General features: G+C 49.5%; 1 protein-coding gene across 5 annotated transcripts in view; it reads right to left on the reverse strand.

Moving 5' to 3' along the window:
* The window catches only part of USP36 (ubiquitin specific peptidase 36), a 28,340-nt gene extending 23,703 nt beyond the window's left edge, over positions 1-4,637 (reverse strand). The window contains exons 1-2 of one of the 5 annotated variants that reach the window (XM_053292627.1): positions 4,201-4,637; positions 511-611 (exon numbers count right to left, since the gene is read on the reverse strand). The gene's annotated coding sequence lies outside the window, so the exon portion shown is untranslated. The other 4 variants (XM_053292628.1, XM_053292630.1, XM_053292632.1 and 1 more) reach the window with 4 other exon arrangements.
* Between the last annotated feature and the right edge of the window lie 1,363 nt (positions 4,638-6,000).

The raw sequence follows: 6,000 nt of genomic DNA on the forward strand, positions 1-6,000 counted from the left end.
ATTTTTTTGCAGCAACTACTACACTTTTCTTGCACTTTCACCTTGGCTCATCATAAGAGCTAGGAACTCACTTATCTGAAAGCCAAGATGAAATCTCAATACATATGACAGAAGCTATGAAATACATGTCCCAAGATTCCATCCCTATAAGTCAGACTGTTAATTACAGCCACACAAGTTTCTAAGAATCTTTAATGCACCCCTCAACATCCCAAAGCAAAGACAGTCCACCAGAAGAGGTTTTGCCAGGGAGGAGCTCACCTGAGACTCAAACAAGATCTTAATAAATTCTCAAGGTGCTCTGCAACTAATTGGGAACTGGCTTATGAAAAAGCAGTTACAGGCAGCTGTTATTCACAGGGGTTCTGTTCTGGCTTACAACCAGGATAATGAAACCTTAAGTCAATGGGAAGGGGTCAGGGATTAGGTTCCAGAGCCCAGGGAAACAACTGAAAAATCACCGAAGAGACAGGGTAAAAGCAGAAATAAGGATGGAGCACAGCACTGTACCTTGGCCACCTCCGCTCTCCAGCTCCTCCAGCAATGCGTAACCATGATGTCTCCTCACCCCACTGTTGAAGTCCATCACTTAGCAGCACAAGCCCCTTGGCCTGATTGGATGGTAGGTTGGCCAAAGAGGCAGCACAAAATTAAATCCAATTCAAGTAAACACACAGAGGAGTGTGCGAGAATCAAGGAGTGAGAGGAGAATCCATTTTCAATGAATAATTAAAATCTATTTTTAATTTTTAATTGCAATTAAAAATTCAATTTAAATAAAACACAGTACTGTAATTATCAAAATTTGAAAAAAAAATTGAAATGTTTAATTTAAAAATCACCAAAATTAAAATTAAATTGATAAAAGTGATAATTAGCATCTTACAAGCACAACACAATGCTACAAGAGGCTCCAGAAAATGTCTCCAAGAAGCTCCACAGGAACGGCTCCAAAAGCTCCAGAGCAATGGTTCCTGAAGGCTCCCAATGTCTCCCTAAGGATACATACAAATGCTACCCAAAATGGCTTTTAAAGGTAAAGTGTGCCATTGAGTTAGTGTCGACTCCTGGTGACCAGAGCGCCCTGTGGTTGTCTTTGGTACAATACAGAGGGGTTTACCATTGCCATCTCCCGAGCAGTACGAGATTATACCTTTCAGCATCTTCCTATATCACTGCTGCCCTAAATAGGTGATTCCCACTGTCTGGGAAACATACCAGCAGAGATATGAACTGGTAACTTCTGGCTTGCTAGTCAAGTCATTTCCCTGCTGCGCCATTAAGTGGCTTTTAGAAGCACACAAAAAATATGCTGAACAAACCATCCTCCAAGGTCCTCTCACAATCCATGAGCACATGCAGCAAGAGCATTACCATGTAAGGGGCAGAACTGTGCTGCCGAAACCCGCAGATATGCAAAGCCGTGTACCGCAGATGATGAGGTATATACTGCCTGACTGCAGATACATGAAACTGAGTGCTGAAAATGCAGATAACAAGGGCCATTGTATGCATTTTGGTTTTACTCTGCATTCTGGAACAATCTAAGCCACAAGGCAATTTGCTTTTTGACAAAGAACACATACCAAGGCCTTTAATTATAAGGCTGAGATTTGCCACATCCTCAGAAACCTTAGCCGCAGCATATAAAGTGGGGGCGGGGAGAGAGCTGACAGAATCACCTGAGGATTGCATTTGACTAGCAAAGGAAGGGAGACAACATCCCAAATAGAATCTCAGGTCTCTCTGCATATGCAGAATGATTTAAAATATTGTTGCCATGCTGAATGTAAAAATCCTTGTTGCACATACAACAGGCCTTCCTGATAGACACGCCATACTTAGTTGCTGAACAAAGAGAGGTTTACATCAGTGTTCTCTCTAATTTTTCTCATCTGTGTGTGGAATGAGTTTCATTCTGTGCAGCAGTATCAAGGCAGTGTGTGCACATATGCATTCAGAATGGGACCTTCATGATTCAATCTGAGCAGAATCTAAAATTAACTGAGCAGACATCAAAGAACGTGTGAGTGCACACACATGCACATGCCTTAGAGGGAACACTGGTTTACATCATAATAAATTCTCTATCAGCCACACTCTCTTATGAGTACCACAAAGTACATACGGGAGACTTTTACTAGAAAGGCTGCAACTACTCTGCCAGGCTTATTACATGATGCAAGTGGCATGGCTACCACCAAAACACACTTGTACCATTGCCTGGGGATGGGTTGTACTCTGCCTGGGGATAGATAGTAACATAAGCAGACAGTTCACCATGAGGATAATGCACTACTTTGAAGGTTGCTGATGTGGAGACTACCGACCCGGTGAGCATGTCCAGCTGTTACACAACTCCCATCTGGAATCCACACCACACGGAACCGATTTTCAACAGTAACTACTCCATCTGTACCATATATGGAGTAGTCCTTAGAAATACCATGTGGTACCTTCTCCCCCATACCAGCATCCTTGTACTTTGCAGGCCGCTAATAGATAACTTGTCCTTAACCAGAATACTTCACTCAGGCTTGCATTTTGCCTGGCTATTCCTTTAAAGGCTTTTCAGAAATTCCAGCTTCCAGAAACAGCTCTCCCAGCCTAATGTCGATCACCAAGGGTTGATTTAGACAACATGTCCAAACAATAGGTTGATTCAGATGTCCAAACACCCTGTTTCCCCTCCACAGTGCTTTCCCACTTTCTTCTAATTGTGGGGGTTGGGGGGGAGGTCATCGGAACACCTCCATCACACACGAGCTAAATACCACATAATGTACTTAAGATCATATACAAGGGGTGCAGACCTCAGCCGATACTTGCCACAGCAGCAGCATCCAAGCCAGTAGTCAAGGACACCGGCTAGAAATAGGAAGGGAACAGTGGTGGTGGACCCTGCTGCCCTGTGACCCTTCAGATTGAAAAGCAAGTCAGCAAGCTATTGTTCTACTGCTTTTCAAGTACAAGTTCTCAAATATGTTTACACAGAAAAAGAATATGAAGGAAGCCCTTCGGAGACAAAAAAACTCACAAACTAAAAAGTAGGCAGGCACCAACAACAGTCATTGAAGGAATGCTGTTCTGGGGCTCAGTCTGGAAGCACTAGGAGGACGAAGCACACAATGTTTGGCCCCCCACACGTTCTCAGGTATAGATGGCCTCAGTGGTTCACGTGGGAATGGAAAGAACAGTGGAAGTTCCTTCCGAGAGCTAGAATATCGATTGATGGGGTGGCCAAGATTGTATCGAGGGGGTCAGGCCCAGAAAACCAGAATGTAGCAAAGAACAAGGAAAATGCTTTCCACAGCCCAGCTCGAACGCAAGAATGTTTCCCCACCTCCTGATCTGCCTATCAAGGCAACAAAGTAGGAGATACAGGCAGGCAGGCCCCGTTTTCCCTTGCCCAAGCCAGAATGCACGTTCGACCCAGCTAGCTTTACACAACGCACTGCTGGCCATCCACGCACAATCACCACATGCACCAGGGGAAGCGCCTCCGTTTCGGTTGCCCGAAAGCGACTCGGTTAGCAACAGCGGATTCCAAGGAGCCCTGGAGCACACTGCGTTGGTGCAAAGGGCATCTACATCTGTTTGCTTTCCTAGAAGATCTTGCCCAAGGCCTGGTCCCCAGAGCGGCGTCCTTGGCGCTCCTCCTCCATGCAGCACCAACACTTGCCCAAGCCAGACAGGCGCCCTGATCCACTGGGCTTTCTAGGAGAACCTGGCGAGAGGGCAGTGCGTTCCGGTCATCGGAAGCCGTGGGAGCCGGGTGAAAATAGAGGGCCGTGCATTACAAGGGAATCACAAGGCTGGCACTGAGAGAAGCAAGCCGGGAGCAAGGCCAGATGGGATCGGGGTGCTCTTATCCAACCTGGCAGGAGATCCACTCAGAAATCCTCCAGGACTGGCCTGGAGCCTCCTGGACTAGGTACCAGCTCCAGGTGACTATTGCAAGCAATTCTGGAAAATGCAATGGCTTGATTTGTGGTGGTGGTGGGGATTATGGGGGAAGAAAAATCCCCAGGAATAGCTTCAGCCAGAGCTGTCCACCCTCTTCAGAACCCCGACTCTCCCCACCCAGGATCCTGAACCTACCTTGCCCCGACTCTCTCCACTCCCCAGGAAAGCAATAGAGCTGGGGCTGGCTTTGACTCCCCCGACCCCCCTTCCGAATCACCCCAGCCCCGCACTCACCATCCGGGATTCTGCAGGCACCCGCCCCGCGTGCGCGCACATGCACACACGTGTCTACACCGCGTTAAGGAAGAAGGGAGTAGCGCCGCTGCTGTTACTGCCGCTAGGCCGCTGTCGGGCCCGATCCTCAGCCTAAAGGGGCGGAGGAACGAAGCAGATCCGCCCGGTCTTCTCTGACGCAACGCGGCCCACCTGCTGCTGCGTCCGCTTCGCCAGAACACGCAACGCCCTCTTGCTCGACTGCAGGGGCCCCTAGCATTTGGTGAAGACATCATCCTCTGTGTCGCTCTAGGCATGCCCTCTCTCTATGGTCTGCCCTTCCTTTCCCACGATAGGACTCTCTCTGGCGTTAACCCTTTCCTTTCTAAACGGTATTATGGCCCTCCGTCCATTTTCTGTTTTTCGAAATGGGGGTGGGGAGAATAAATTAGGATTGGAACCGGGGGTGGGGAAATGGAGTTTTTAACCCTTTAAATGTGTGGTCTCAACGAAAATCGTCCTCCCACACATCCACTTGGCGCTGGGGAAGGGGGAATTACCCACCACCCGGCCGCATAAGCGGAAACGCAGTTGCTTGCTATTTCGCTCGCAGCTGAAAGCAGAATGATAAAACCAAAGACTGCGTGCCGCGAGAACACCCCAGTCTGAATGCAGCCTTCTCGTGTGGTTATACAACCATTTAGGAAACGTCACGCTATATCTATATGTCGTGGCGGGAGGAGAAAGCAGAGATAGAAAAGGAGGGGCTGGCACGGGGCGTGACAAGGCGAAGCGGGTTGGGGATCCAAAAAGCGCAATGTCCCGCAGAGATTGGAGAGCACTTCCTGCCACGTGCCTCGCGGAGGGTGGGGGGAGTCCATGGGAGATGAAGCCAGGAGCAGCGCTGCTGCTGGTTCAAGCCCAGGGCCCATCTAGTCCCGCATCCTGTTTCGCACCGTGGCCCACCAGATGCCACTGGAAGCCTACAGGCAGGAGCTGAGGGCATGCCCTCTCTCCTGCTGTTACTCCCCTGCAACTGGCATTCAGAGGCATGCATCCTGCCTCTGAGGATAGAGATGGCCTATAGTAGGAGCGAAAGGAGGCTGGAGTGGGCCCAGAGACAAAATTTTAAAATGGGCCCCTCACTGATATACACACACACTCATTTCACACGTGACTTGCCTCTGGGGGGGCCCTCGAGGCGGGGCCCCCAGGCAGCTGCCTCCCCTTGCCTAATGGTGGTTATGCCCCTGGCCTATAGCCCTCAGCCATTGATAGACCTCTCCTTCATGAAGTTATCCAAACCCCTCTTAAAGCCTTCCAGGTTGTTGGCTGTCACCACATCTTGTGGCAGAGAATTCCACGCGTTGATTATGCCTTGTGTGAAAAAGTACTTGCGTTTGCTGATCCTAGATTTCCTGGCAATCAATTTCATGGGATGACCCCTGGTTCTAGTGTCATGGGAGAGGGAGAAGATTTTCTCTATATCCGCTTTCTCCACACCATGCATGATTTTATAGACCTCTATCCAGGGGCATAGCTAGCCCGCTGGCGGCCCATGTGCGGCCACGGCGGGCGCCCTGATAGCCCCGCCCCCTGTGTCTGACATCAGATGCAGGGGATAGCCACGCCCCCCACGTCTGATATCAAGGCTTGATGCCTTGAGGCTCCATTCGGGAGAAGCAGCTTAACTGCTGAACAGCTTAACTGCGCGGCCCCTTCGGCAGTTAGACGAAGGCTCTGAAGAGCTGCTTCTGGGCTGCTTTGCGAATGCAACACCAGTCTTAGCTCCTGAAGGGGCCGCGCGGCCCCTTCAGGAGC

Source organism: Hemicordylus capensis, chromosome 2 (assembly GCF_027244095.1).
Source record: "Hemicordylus capensis ecotype Gifberg chromosome 2, rHemCap1.1.pri, whole genome shotgun sequence".
NCBI classification, from domain to species: domain Eukaryota; kingdom Metazoa; phylum Chordata; class Lepidosauria; order Squamata; family Cordylidae; genus Hemicordylus; species Hemicordylus capensis.